Source organism: Bacillus rossius, chromosome 1 (genome assembly GCF_032445375.1).
Source record: "Bacillus rossius redtenbacheri isolate Brsri chromosome 1, Brsri_v3, whole genome shotgun sequence".
Classification (NCBI taxonomy): Eukaryota; Metazoa; Arthropoda; class Insecta; order Phasmatodea; family Bacillidae; genus Bacillus; species Bacillus rossius.
In genome coordinates this window covers 14,250,017-14,264,422 of record NC_086330.1, presented here as the reverse complement: position 1 = coordinate 14,264,422, position 14,406 = coordinate 14,250,017, and the positions used below count along the sequence as shown (strand labels likewise).

Genomic DNA, 14,406 nt, shown 5'->3' with positions numbered 1-14,406 from the left:
TAAAAACGATATAATATTATTCCTCTACGGTACAGCCATCTACGGTGACGAACGCGAACCGAACAAATCGCGCAATCTATCCGCTTCCGCGACAACCAGGCACTCGTTAATACATATTTTCCTTTGTTTATCGCGAGGGACGTTATTATTAATGAATTATAAATAAAATTTCGTGTCCGGGGCCACAATTGCATGTCATTTTGAGCACTGGAAGACATGAAAACGTAAAATATTCTCGACGAATTTAAATCTCGGCCCCAGCGTACCACGAGCGTCTGGGTTGGAGATTAAAGCCGAAATTCTTTCTTCAACTAACTAATACTTATTTTATTAACTGCAAGGGCATTTTTATTAAATTCTACGTTTAATTTCACGACGAACAAACTTCGTCGTTAAATGTGTAATTGCGAAAAAGCGTAAAACATTCTCGACGATCTTGAAGTTAAATAGTAAACATGTATAAAAGTTATAGTTAAAATAATCTCTTCGTTAAAGTAATAAACATATTGGAATTAATGAGTGCAAATAAAAAGTAAATTTATCAATTAAATAGTAGATTTCATTTCACTCCTTCTTTGTATCCATACAAAATAGTGATAATTCAATACAAATGATTCAATTTTATTCATAAAAGTATGCAGTCATTTCATCAATGTTTTGTTATGACGTTGTCACGTCAAACTATCGTCCGTAAACCGACTTTACAGACAACCAATTTTTTTTTTTAATGATACACACGTCGCTACAACGAGCTCGCAGGCATTCTGCAAGGCTGACGGCTTGCGCCCTACGTGCCACGCGCTGCCCCACTTCTCGAGGCGCGCATTCGCTGGCGCAACCACGGCTGGCGCGCGCTCTGAATGAATCAACTGCGTTGTAACGTCCTCTCGTCATCTCGGCCAGCGCACTGCGAGCGGTGCTCGCGCGAGAGTGGAGCGACTACGGCAGTGGAGCACCCAGGGGGAGGGGGGGGGGGGTTAACACCCTCCGAAAATGTGAAGAAAAAAATCTAGAATGGAAAAAGTAAAAACATTCCCAGTCCCAGCAAAATAATTACGATGGTCTATGGGCAGCGCTCAATCTACCAAACTCTGTGAGATGTTTTCACGTCAGTGTATACATTATTGTGTTGGTATTACATTTGTAGTCTGCTATCGTGAATTACTTTAATTTTTTTTAATAAATTAGTTTGTGTTGTATCAAAACTAAGAATTGTTTGTGCGCTACGTTTATCTCAATTTTTGCATACTTTTGGACTGTATTTCTGCAGTTTTAACTTTATTTTTGAAACCGGTGTTCCTTTATAAAAAAACAAACTTCAAACCCCCTCCAAAAAAAAATTCCTGGGTGCGCCTCTGAACTACGGTAATGAAACACTTCTCAGGAACGGGACAGCTACGACCCTCTCTGTGCTGTTAGAAATCACGGACTTTCATCGAAGAATTTAACACAAAATGCACGAAGAGACCTTCGTAATTTTTTAAAACAGCTGAATCTTTGGTTGAAACTACGCCCCGTGTTTTTTACTTCCCCGTTGCATGTTTATTCATTACAAAGGTAAATCGCAAGTGGACAAAACAACCAGTTTTTTTTTTGTATATTTTGCTGATATACCAAGAATGTTCTTTTGGATTCATGTTGAAAGTAAGTGAAGTCTGAGTCAGTAAAATTACGACGATAGCCCTGTGTAATTTGTAACCAGCGTTCTTCGTAAATTGAAGATGAAAATTTTTACCGCTACGTTTCACAATTGCAAAAAATTCTGTTTTCATGCAATCTATAAATATAAATAAAAAATTGGTTGTCTGTAAAGTCGGTTTACGGACGATAGTTTAACGTGACAACGTCATAACAAAAAGTTTGATGAATTGATTGCATACTTTTATGAATAAAATTGTATCATTTTTATTGAATTATCACTATTTTGTATGGATACAAAGGAGTGAAATGAAATCTACCATTTAATTGATAAATTTACTTTTATTTACACTCATTAATTCAAATATGTTTATAACTTTAACGAAGAGATAATTTCAACCATAACTTTTATACATGTTTGCTATTTAACTTCTTCCAATCTGTGTTATTCTGTTAAGAATAGGACGATGATAGGAAAAGTAGGAAACGAATGGGAGTGTTTCAAGATAAATGTGACTCGAAAAAGTCAAATCGATGGTTGTTCCAATCGAGTGGAAGAGAGATAGATGCGGCGCAAGCGTACAATGAGCGTAACGGGACACAGCGTAACGGGACACTTTTTCGTGCGTGCAGCCGGCGTTCATCGATTTATTAGACGTTGTCACGTTAAAAAGAATTCAGTAGTTTTTATATTTGTTTCTCATACAAATCTACAGTTTTGACGCGACCTCAACCTTTTTTTTTTAAAAAAAAACCCATCCGACATTCTCGTACCCTTCAAAACATAGCTGCGTGGTTGAAGCTTGCATTACGTTGACACCCAGTGATTAGAATACAGGCTTCGATTTCAGGCGAGTGCAGTCTCCCATCCGACTAGCACTCGCTGTGAGTACAAACAAGGCCCAATCACTCGCAGTTGCTGTATAAACAAGGCACGATCACTCGCAGTTGCTGTATCAACAATGCAAAGGCCGGTGGCGGATCCAGAGGTTCACCTCGGAGGGGGTACTCTAGGATTTCAGAGAAGCCAGAGAAAAAATGTCTTAAAATTACTAAATTTGTATTTAATCTACTCACACTACACATAACATCCAACTACCAGATTTTATGATTCTACAAGAAATTTATTAATTATATTAAAATATTTTATTGGTTTCAGAAACAATCATTTTTGTCGGCAATATTAATGTAGAAGACAACTGGTTTTTCATTTTGAGGAGGGGGGGGGGACACTTGCCCCTGGTGGTCCCCCCCCCCCCTTGTATCCGCCACTGGCAAAGGCACAGTTACTTCGTGGAAGGTGTTGACTCGGAAAAGCCGTGTTTTTGTTTTTACGTGGGCCGACTGCACGCGGACCGCGGCGGTGGGAGGTGGTTCGAACCCGAGTCACCGCGTGGAGGAGAGAGGCATGGATGCCCCCCGCCTCTTCTCATCGAAGTGCTTCCAAAACTGACGCGAGAACGCGGCCACTTGATTGGTTGCCCAAAGCTGCGGGAGCCGCACTGAGAGAAAGGTTTTGTTTGCCTCAACAAAATATGTGTTTATATATGGTTAAATAAACATATTTTGTTAATTCAAACAAATATTTGTTTATATATGCTGAAATAAATATATTTTGTTAATTCAAACAAATATTTTGTAGTGGGAAAGATTCTGTTGACCCAAAAAAATGATTTTGTCAACTCAAATGTATATTTGGTTAGGTGTAACAAATTATTTTTCTTACTTACCGAGTTTAGTTAAACTAACAAAATATTTTGTATCACCAAGTAAATATTTATTTCGCCATATATAAACAAATATTTGCTTGATTTAAACCTTTTTCTCTGTGCGGTTTACCATCTACCTTTAGAATCTCATATTTGATTGGTTGCATACAGAGACTCCGTCTTTTTACCAAATAAATAGTTGAAGTACCCTCCTTGGCCTGGGTTTTCTGCATAGTAAAGAGGTTTATTTTAGGTGGAATGTGGATGCATGGGCTAATATATTAGCTTTTTAGTAGGAGTTGTTTCGGGAATGTAACGGAAGTCGCATGGAACGGAAATGAGCAACCACAGTGTTGCCATCTGTGGCGGATGGCGCGAACCCAAGAGAAAATATTATTTACTGTTTAATGAAGTTTAACAAGATGGGGCAGTTTTTTTTAATAAAATTCATTGTCGAAAATCAGGTCCGATGCCAGGGTATAGTATTTTTTTGAAGCCGTTTTTCCCTTGTATAGGAGCAGTTTCATTGTATAGTTTAAATTTTTGGTCTGTAATAAAATGATTCAATAGTCGACGTAACTGCTCCGGCAGCGAATTCTAGTGGCGGGTGCGGAAACTACGTGTGATTTACGTCAAGGAATGCATTTTAAAACAATATTGTCCAATATTTATCACGTTCGGTATTATTTTATGGAAATATACTTTAAATATTTGTCCAAGACAGTGGCAAATCCAAGGGGGGGCTCCAGGGTCAAGTGGCCCCCCCCCCCCCGAAAAACCAGTTGTCTGCTACATTAATATTGCCGACAAAAATGATTGTTTCTAAAACCAATAAAATATTTTAATATAATTAATTAATTTCTTGTAGAATCATAAAATCTGGTGGTTGGATGTTATGTGTAGTTTGAGTAGATTGAATACAAATTGAGTAATTTTAAGACTTTTTTCTCTGGCTATTCTGAAATCCTAGAGTGCCCCCTCCGAGGTGAACCTTGGATCCGCCACTGGTCCGAGATTCGTATTATAAATGTATTTGCAACATGAGAACACATTAATTTGCTCGTTACCGAGATGAGATGTTACACGTCTCTGACGAGAATTTTTCGAAATCTCAGAAAGACAGTAGATTTGTTTGGATAAAAAAATCCACAAACGAAAAAACTATTTTTTTAAAAATACTTTTTTTAAATTTCTTACAAAGCTTGAGAGTATATAAACAAACTAACTATACTGCGTGTCGACTCTTGAGCAAGCCCCGTGTAGCTGTCTCGTGTAGAAAATATGACGTTTCCAAGTTAACACCTTCCACGAAGTGATTGCATTTGCCTTGTAGATACTCACAGCGAATGCAAGTCGATGGGAGACTGCACTCGCCTGAAATCGAAAGGCGTATTCGAAGCACTGAGTATTTAAAGGTATGCGAGCGTCAACATTGCAATAGCGAAATTTCATCGAGATGTACCGTAATTCTGCTTTGATGAGTAAGGTGAATGGCGGATGGGGGTTTTTTTCCAAAAGGTCAAGTGAGAAAAATTTAATCGAGACAGCAGTTAAACTGTATGTTTGTATGAGAAACAAAATGAAACTCTTTTTTGACGTGACAACGTCTAATAAATCGATGAACGCCGGCTGCACGCACGAAAATGTGTCCCGTAACGCACATTGTCCCGTTACGCTGTGTTCCGTTACGCTCATTGTACGCTTGCGCCGCATCTATCTCTCTTCCACTCGATTGGAACAACCATCGATTTGACTTTTTCGAGGCACATTAAACTTGAAACACTCCCATTCGTTTCCTACTTTTCCTATCATCGTCCTATCCTTAACAGAGTAACACAGGTTGGAAGAAGTTAAATAGCAAACACGTATAAAAGTTATAGTTAAAATAATCTGTTCGTTAAAGTAATAAACATATTTGAATTAATGAGTGCAAATAAAAGTAAATTTATCAATTAAATTGTAGATTTCATTTCACTCCTTCTTTGTATCCATACAAAAAAGTGATAATTCAATAAAAATTATTCAATTTTATTCATAAAACAAGGCACTCATTTCATCAATGTTTTGTTATGACTTCACGTTAAACTATCGTCCGTAAACCGACTTTACCGACAACCAATTTTTTTTATATTTACAGATTGTGTGAATTAACTTAATGCAACTTACTTATGGCGCTGAGACTACTTAGCTGCTCCGTGTGGTGTCTGTCCAGACTTAAGGCCCCCGCCTACCCGGACACACACGCGGTGTGCAGAGCTTCTGGAAGAACAACGCAATTTGAAAACTTATCAAGATATCCCGGTGGGTCTGTTTACGAAAAGCCTTGAAGAATCCGCTGAGTGATTAAGTTTTTAAACTATATATATTTTTTTAGAAAAGTGTAACACGGCTTAAAAGGCGTGTTTTTCAGACTACATTTTAGGCATGAACAACCAGTATAGATTCTTGAAAGCACTAACGTGACTTGCATTACGCCTTTATCTTCATTTCTACGCTATATAGGGTACACATCGTTTGCCCTACAGGCGTTTGCCCTAAACGTAAACGACTGTAGGGCAAACGCTGGCAAGCATTCATTTTCGGATTATTGAAAATTCGCAAACTTTTAGGGCAAACGCCTGTAGGGCAAACGACTGTCGAAAAACTTCTTTTAGGGCAAACGCCTTTAGGGCAAATGCCGGAGCTTGGTCCGAATGTGATTATCAAACATTTTGTGCAAACGCCTTTAGGGTAAACGCCTGTAGGACAAACGCCTGTAGGGCAAACGCCTGTAGGGCAAACAACTTTAGGACAAACGCCTTTAGGGCAAACACCTGTATGGAATGAGGAATGCGAGAATATGCTTCGAAAATGCGTTTAGGGCAAACGCCTGTAGGGCAAACAACGTACTCCCGCTATATATAATGTTACGGTGACCGCTCAGTGCACGACGAGAAGACTGCGCACCAGTCCAGAGGCAGGAGATATACCAGCGAGCGTCGCCCTTACCACCCGGCCTCACTATCGCAGATACGCCCTTAGTTCCGGAGTGTTCCATTAGTTGGAGGCCCGTGACCTCTCCCGGAGGACGACAGATAGGCCCCTGCTCCCTCGCCTGTTGGAACGACCCTGATGAGCGACACTCGACGGAGAACACGGACAGGAATGTTCGAAGCACTCCAGCCGAGTCTTTTTATCGCGTTCCAAATGTTATTTTTTCCCCTTCGTGAAGAAGAAAACGTTCCGTGAGAAACATACGAGGAAACACGTTAGTTACTTCTTAATGGGCTTGAATAACAACACATATAGATAAGCTGGAACTCGGAAAACTCCAAGGAGATAACGGGAAGGAAGAATGAAGAGATGAGAAAACCACTATTAACATACGTACTAAGGCGTAGAAACAAAAAACGTGGCAGGGGGTTTTCTTCGGGAAACAAGTTAACTCGACCCACTTTACCATAGACAACAGGTCATTGAGCTCGAGAATAGTTTTCAGTCACTAATTATTTCAGTCAAAGAAATGAAAATGAAATTGCAATTGGGCATCAGTGATACTGAACATATGAATATTCAGATTTCAATAATACAGAATTTTATTCATATATAACCAATAGAGAAAACAATAACTTCCGTGTATTAGATGTAGATAATCGAATATTATTACCTATAAAACGTATTTTTTTATATAGCTAGTAAGACGCTATGACAAAGAAATACAACTACCTACCTGTCCCAATGTTGTTCCACTAAAGGAAACTGGAAATCGTGTACAAGTATAATTACGTGCATCTGTTGACGACATCGTTCAAACGTTATAGTTGAAGCAAAGACACTAAAATAACCAGGCGAGTCGGACGTACTGAGACTGGAAACCACTGATAATAACTAAAATTTAGTTAAATAAGTGTGTATATCGCATGAGACGTGCTCAATACAGCTAGTCCCACCATAAAGTTGTATAATTTATCTCGTTACAGCACCGCACCATTTAGGTCATCGGCCATTTGCAATTAAGATAAGCCGCGACTTGGGCAGATAAAATTTTTTTTTACACTTAAGCAAGGATAGTCCTTGGAAACTAATTTGCCAACGATATCACTTGTAAAATTGAAAGGCACAGTTTTGTACCATTTGCAATTTTACAAAGCCCTGCCTTGCAGTTTTACAAGTGATAATTGTTGGCTACTGAGTTTTCAAGGACTTTCCTTGTAAAAAGTACTCATATTGTTTACAGTTGGGGAGGGGGAGGGGCACCTCCCCAATACTTAGTGTACAATTTTTGAACCCTACATCTAATAAAAGAAAAACCAAAAGACTGTAAACTACACAGTAGCCATAACTGCAAAGGTAACCTGTGCATACTGCGTAACTTGTAAGGTTTTCCAATGGATTGCATTAGCAACTAGCTGATGCTACGCCAGTCTGTAGAGAGAACAAAGCTTATTAGACCTGTCTCTCTTGGCGGGTATGCCTACACAACTCTGCCGCGTCACCAACCGTTGAGCCGGGGGGGGGGGGGGGGGGGGGGAGGAACAAAAATTTTGAAAATCAACGTATGAGAAAAATTACTAGAACACAGATGAACGGGAAATTAATTTAAAATAAACTCAAACGAATTTCGAAAGAAAAAATCTCTTCGACGTGCCGAATTACACGAATCTAGGCCGCCTCGCTGTCTCCGCGCTACGCAAACTGCAGACAGACAGCAGACGAACAAACCAAGTCTTCCTTTTATTAGTATAGTTGGATAGACGTGAAATTGCAACCTACTCTTAGGGTAAACTAATGCATTAAAATAAGTTTCCACTGATGAACGGGCCTCGGAAATTTCTCAATTTACCCCCTCCCTTTTTGACGTGAATACGTCTTTAAAATTGCTTCCATAGTGGGAGGCAATTAAAAAAAAACGAATGAGAACAAAATCGGGGGATACAGTTTGGTGTTGCAGCTACATATCTATCATCTCCATCCAAAACTTAATTACACCACTGGACAGCTAAAGGATCAAAGAATTCGTTACGCTAAGTGAGGACTGTAACGCATCGCGCGCGTTGGAGGGGGAAGCGCCGCCATTTTGAGGTCATTTTGCAGCGTTTAGAGATTTCCATTTAGTATAACTTTTGACTCGGAGAAGCTACGACGTTCGTTTGAGTTTCAATCGTCAGCTCTCGTCAAAATCTATCGATTGCATATATATAAAAATAGTGTGACATGCTAGTGACGTGTTGCGCCAGACTGGCGAATCGCAGCGGCCTGTGTACATGTATACGTATATATACACTAATACATTGTATATACTCGACTATATCATGTGCGTGTTGGAATCTTTTTGGATGGATAAAAACTGGTGAGTTCGCATCGCCGATATGCTGTAGTAGCAGTAAGTGAAGTAATTTGACCACGCGAATACATGACCTAGGTCTGACATCACTGGTAAGTCATAGCTAGGTAATGAATTTTTACGTAATTTTTACATACCACTGACATCTGTTGTAACTAAAAAATGATGTAAGGATAATTGATATCATGCTGACATCGTACTGATATAATACAAAAATCATTTTCTTACGTACATTTGGCGTAGAAATGATGTCATATTACACATTTAAATACAAAGTTTTAAGTTTTCACTCCTGTTGACAGTCCCCATGACTGGCTATTATATATTTTTTATTTGGACTCGAGAAAGCGGGGAGAATTGGAAGGCGAGGTGTGAAAGTCATCGGGCGAGGCGGATCTCTGAGATGTAAACAAGACACTCATCAATACCAAAGATACCGTTTTATAACTCGTGGCCAAAAGGCAACTGGTGCCTTTGGTAGCTGCTGTCCTAGGTCAGCTTCTTCGATGTCAACCAGAAACTTTGAAGCAGTTAAAGTAAAATGGCCACGATGCAAATTTTTTAATTTTTTGGCGTGATAACGTCTTATAAATCGATGAACCCCGGCTGCACGCACGGAAAAATTGTCACGTTCCGCCTGAGCCGAGCGTGCAAAAACCGGCCAACCACCGTGCGATAATATCTTCTATAATATCAAACAGATTAAAACGGGCTTTTTAACTTATTGCTCGTGATTATATTTAAACAAATTGTTTAAATTAAATTTGCAAAAAAAAACTGTAAATAATATTTGAAAATTAAAAAGCATGCAATATTTCATCAATGTTTTCTTATGACGTTATCACGTAAAATTATCGTCCGTAAACCGACTTTAAAGACAACCCCCCCCCCCCCTTTTACAGAGCAGCAGATTGTTAAAGTAACAGAGCAGTTTAAATACATTTCTAAGGTAAATCCAAAAGAAGAAAAATATTATTGCTTGAGGCAGCCGAATGATTGTTAAAATCTTGTCAAGCAATTGTAAGGTGACGTGAACCAAATGGTGTCCACTGAAATGAAAATGAAGACAGATTTCTTTCCATGACTATTTGTATTCATTATAAGATCTTCAAACCAGTTAAATGACAATGAAGACTCGTTTATCTTCATTACTTCGTCGTTAAACTGCAGAGTGAGGGCTTGAAGAGGCGAGCCTACCACGAATATCGCATTTCGTATCGAAGCGACGGGGCATGTGATGACGAAAAAAGAGCCATTGCTAGCAATGTTTTCCCCGGTCAGAGCTAGGAACTAGGTAGCATGTCGCATAACTAAATATCACTACGGTAAAATACAGTTTCTGTAAAGTGAGTTCTGAGAAGATAAGACTCTCGCTAATGCAGCCCTCGCTAACTGGTGTGTAGTCTGTTTGTCTCAACCTGTGTGCAAAGAAGGTTCCAGTGAAACCATTAGGATTATTTTTTTTAAATTACTTACACCTAAAAAATAATTGTGAAATCACCATTTCCAACTATTTTGGCTCTCTAAACTAAATGCGAACTGTTTTTAAAAGCTCCTTGTACCGCGGAACAATTCTAAAATACTGCTGAATATATATATATATATATATATATATATATATATATATATATATATATATATATAAAGGTTTTCTTATAATTACCTGCACACAATTTGTCTGCCTTTATAACAAATTAAGCACACTGAAATCAACATTTAAAAAAAATAATTCCTGCAAGATACTGTGAATAAATGAATGAATCCATTACAATGTAAATACCCGAATTTAAGATCACAGTGAACTAAGAAATATTTTCATTCTATAATATTTCATTAAAAATATGAAATTTTTCCTATGACCTCTGAAATCAGTTTTATGCACTTTAAACTACAATTAGAATTAATTTAATTTTTATGTTTATGTTTGCACTAACTTTTTTGATTGACTCACAAATTTGAGTTGCTGCTGCTTTGCCTGTGTTGGTGAGGATATGAAAACGCTAAATTAAGGGGTTTCACACCTAACAATCTCAGATTTGTCAATTTCCGCTATTATCTATATTATATATAAGGAAATATATTAGAAAAACCTCAAGAATGAACACTGCCTCGACGGCACAGAGAATTCCATGTAAGGAATTTAGTCAGAACATTATTTCACACAGGGCTGGCAACATGGAGACGGTTGCAACAAGAACAGTAAACACAGACAAGGAACAACCTTGGACAACACAGCGTACAACAGATATTCTGGACAACACAACTACGACAGCACAGATGAACAGAGCGGGCTTCCTGAGACAAAGACTGAGATCTGTCCCCGTCATCAGGCATAGACATACTTGGAGGAAATAACTAGTTATTTCGTGCGGGGTGAATAGTAATGAAGTAATATTTGCACGACGTTACAAATAAAAGTGCCACCTTTGTTTTGTTTGTCGAGACAAAAAACTAAAAAAGAAAAAACGAAAAGAAAAAAAAACGGCCGCCATACTGGTACTGTGAAGTACACTATAATCCCCCTCCCCCTTTTGGCTTCACCCCCCTCGTCTTTAATCGAACCTTATCCTCTAGCTGCATATTTCCCTAATATCTGATTCCAATATGTTGTGTCAAATAAACATGTTTGTGTGTGACAAGTTTTGCATATAGGACAGGTTATAAAATATGATGGATTTTGGGTGCAATCAGCCGATCAAAATCGTGCGTATTGAAAACGGAAATTACATCCGTTTCAGTCAGAATGAAACATAAAAATGGCGAACTATGCATGGGTGAAAAGTGGTTTTAAAATTGAAAAAACTGAAATAATGGTAATATGAATGTATTTGTGATAATTTTTTTGTGTAAAAATATATTATATTATTGTGACATAAAATTATGCATATGCTGAGCGTGATTTATGTATTTATCACGATCTGCATTCTTCTAAACAATTCTACGTTAAATCTCGTGTCCCACTTTCGTATTGGTAAAAATATTTTCAACATTAATTTGCTCGTTACCAAGGTTAGAAGTTGCACATACCTACATAGATACATGATCGCTTCCCGAATCAACTGTTAGAAAAAAAAAACACGACTGCATACTACAGTTACCTTCTGTAATAACACCGTTTCAATGTTAAGAAGACTGCAGATTGTCACTCTACCACTCTGGCTCTGGGGTAGAGCGCCTGCCTTGTGACTTGTAGGACCCGGGTTCGCGCCCCGGCTCCTTCAAGGCGGATTGCCCAGACAAAATGGTGGAATTTTCTCTGGTAGGAATACAATCCCTTGTAACAAGTCAGGCTACCAAAGAAACGGTGGGTGGAACAGAAAAAAACCCTTCCAGGGTGGCTTCCAAATGGGGAGCCCGTTTCTTTTCTTGGGCTCCCCATGCGGTGGCCATTCCGGGGGTTTCTCCGGGGTCGCGGAGTTTTTCAAAAATATTTGTTATCAAACTAGATAAAATATGGCCATATATTTGTGCTTTTGTGCATAAAATATCAGTGAGATGTTCGCACGTTGAGATATATATATATTGTAATTTTAAGTGGTCTGTGCTGTACTCACAAGCTTTTGTGGACATCAGGGGCGTACCTTTGTCATAGCAAACCTATTTATCTCTAAATGAAATAACAACAACTTTAAAAATACTTTTGTAATACTGAGTAAACATGACTGATTCCCAACACCTTAATATTTTGTCAATGGTTAATTACAAGTACAAGAGTATGGGGCCTGATTGCCACAACAAGAACTTTTGAACACAAAATTTAAGAATACATTATTATTATTATTACTCTTAATACATAGATCAGCAAATTATGTTTTTTTTTTATTTTTACACAAGTTAAGAACCACTTTGTACGATAGCCCATCCCAAAAAGTCTTCCTGGAGCCACCTTTGTTTCCATACATTCCTTGTGCGTGTCACGTGTCCTGGAATGTCCTCACACACAGGACTCTCTGTACCAACATCAGAATGCCATTTGCATCGAGAGCTAAATTAAAAGTAATTTTTAATAATGTTACTTTTGAACAAACTGTAATTTTAATTCCTTAACATGATTATATTGACCGTCCGTTTGGAGTCCTTGAATTTTCAAATCGCTGCTCGTCCTAAGATCGTTGTGTTTCGCGAATGCATGTCTGATACGTAGGATGCCAACTATTGAGTAATCTGCAACGCCTGACGTTTATGTTTAAATACCAACATTTACGTTAATTTTTCGTGTTTAAATGTATCAGCTCATTCTTGAAGGCAGTATCGCGAAACAACTAGGTTAACATAACATTATTTTAGAACATCAACAAACACCACCTTCTCGAAGAAAATATTATGAAAATCCTTAATTTTGATGTCATGAATATCAAGACAAGAAAATACAAAATCTATTATGTTTTATCAAAACGTATAAATATGTATCGTCTAATATTATATCCTGATACCGTTGGGACAAAGTAGTGTCAGATTCGTTAGCAAGCGCGGCTCCAGAGGAAGGGCGCAGAAGGCGATAGCCCCTTCCGAGCCCAAATTTTACTTCGTATTTCTTTATAGGGAATATTAATGTTAACTTAAATACTTTCGTTAACGTGCTAAACTCTTCTTTCAATCATAATTTGCACGAAAATACTAAATTTCAGTATTTGAGACCATATATTTTGTGAACATGCCAAGGGCAATGTCATGATTATTAACTGCATCCACCTGTGTGTGAGAGCCCTGCCCGAGAGGTATTCCTGGAGACGCCATTGTTCGTTAGTGACCGATTTCAGAGAGACAGAGAGAAAAAAAAAATGAATTAATTTAAAACCTGGGAGTGAAGTCTCTGTTTGCTTGTATACTCCTTGGTCGCACGTATACCTGTTGCCTGTGAGGTCCGCTCGAGGTGGAATACTTGTCGCAGGCACCGGGTGTCTGCTGGGTCGACGTCTGTCTCTGCTGGGCTACGAGCGCGCACTGCCTGCCGGGAGTATTATACCGCCGTATCCAGGTCATCAGTGAAAGTCATCCGGAGTGGAATGTCTTCTCCCCTCCTCCATCGTCTATGGCCCCCCTGACGGGGGTGGACCGTGGGAGGCCATCTTCCCCTCCTGCCCCCCCTCCAGCCGCTGACGGCGGTGATGAGGGTTGCCGTCCTCGTAGTTCACAGTCGTCGAGGTAGCATTCAGCAGGGGAAGTGTCCATCTCCCAACAATTATACCACGACGCAAATTAATTTTATATAAAAAAATATGGTTGTCTGTAAAGTCGGTTTACGGACGTTAGTTTAACGTGACAACGTCATAACAAAACACTGATGAAATGATAGTTTAGTTAAAGTACTAAATTTATAAGCTACTTTTGAAAAGCCCGCCTCAACCTATTTAATATAATAGTGGATTCATAGGCCAATCGAGTGGAAGAGAGATCGATGCGGCGCAAGCGTACAATGAGCGTAACGGGACACAGCGTAACGGAACCATGTGCGTAACGGGACACTTTTTCGTGCGTGCAGCCGGCGTTCATCGATTTATTAGACGTTGTCACGTCAAAAGGGGGTTCTCTGTAAAGTCGGTTTACGGACGATAATTTTACGTGATAACGTCATAAGAACACATTGATGAAAAATTGCATACTTTTTTAATTTTTCAAAATATTATTTACAGTTTTTGCAAATTTAATTTAAATAATTTGTTTAAATATAATCACGAACAATTAGTTAAAAAGCCCGCCTTAACCTGTTTGATATTATAGAAGATTTTCTCGCAC

At 38.7% G+C, this 14,406-nt stretch overlaps 1 protein-coding gene across 1 annotated transcript in view; it reads right to left on the bottom strand.

Annotated features, from left to right (window-relative positions):
* Positions 1-13,635, bottom strand: part of LOC134532513 (ejaculatory bulb-specific protein 3-like) — a 31,319-nt gene extending 17,684 nt beyond the window's left edge. Inside the window, exon 1 of the mRNA XM_063368978.1 lies at positions 13,519-13,635. The gene's annotated coding sequence lies outside the window, so the exon portion shown is untranslated. The remainder of the gene's footprint in view (positions 1-13,518) is intronic.
* Between the last annotated feature and the right edge of the window lie 771 nt (positions 13,636-14,406).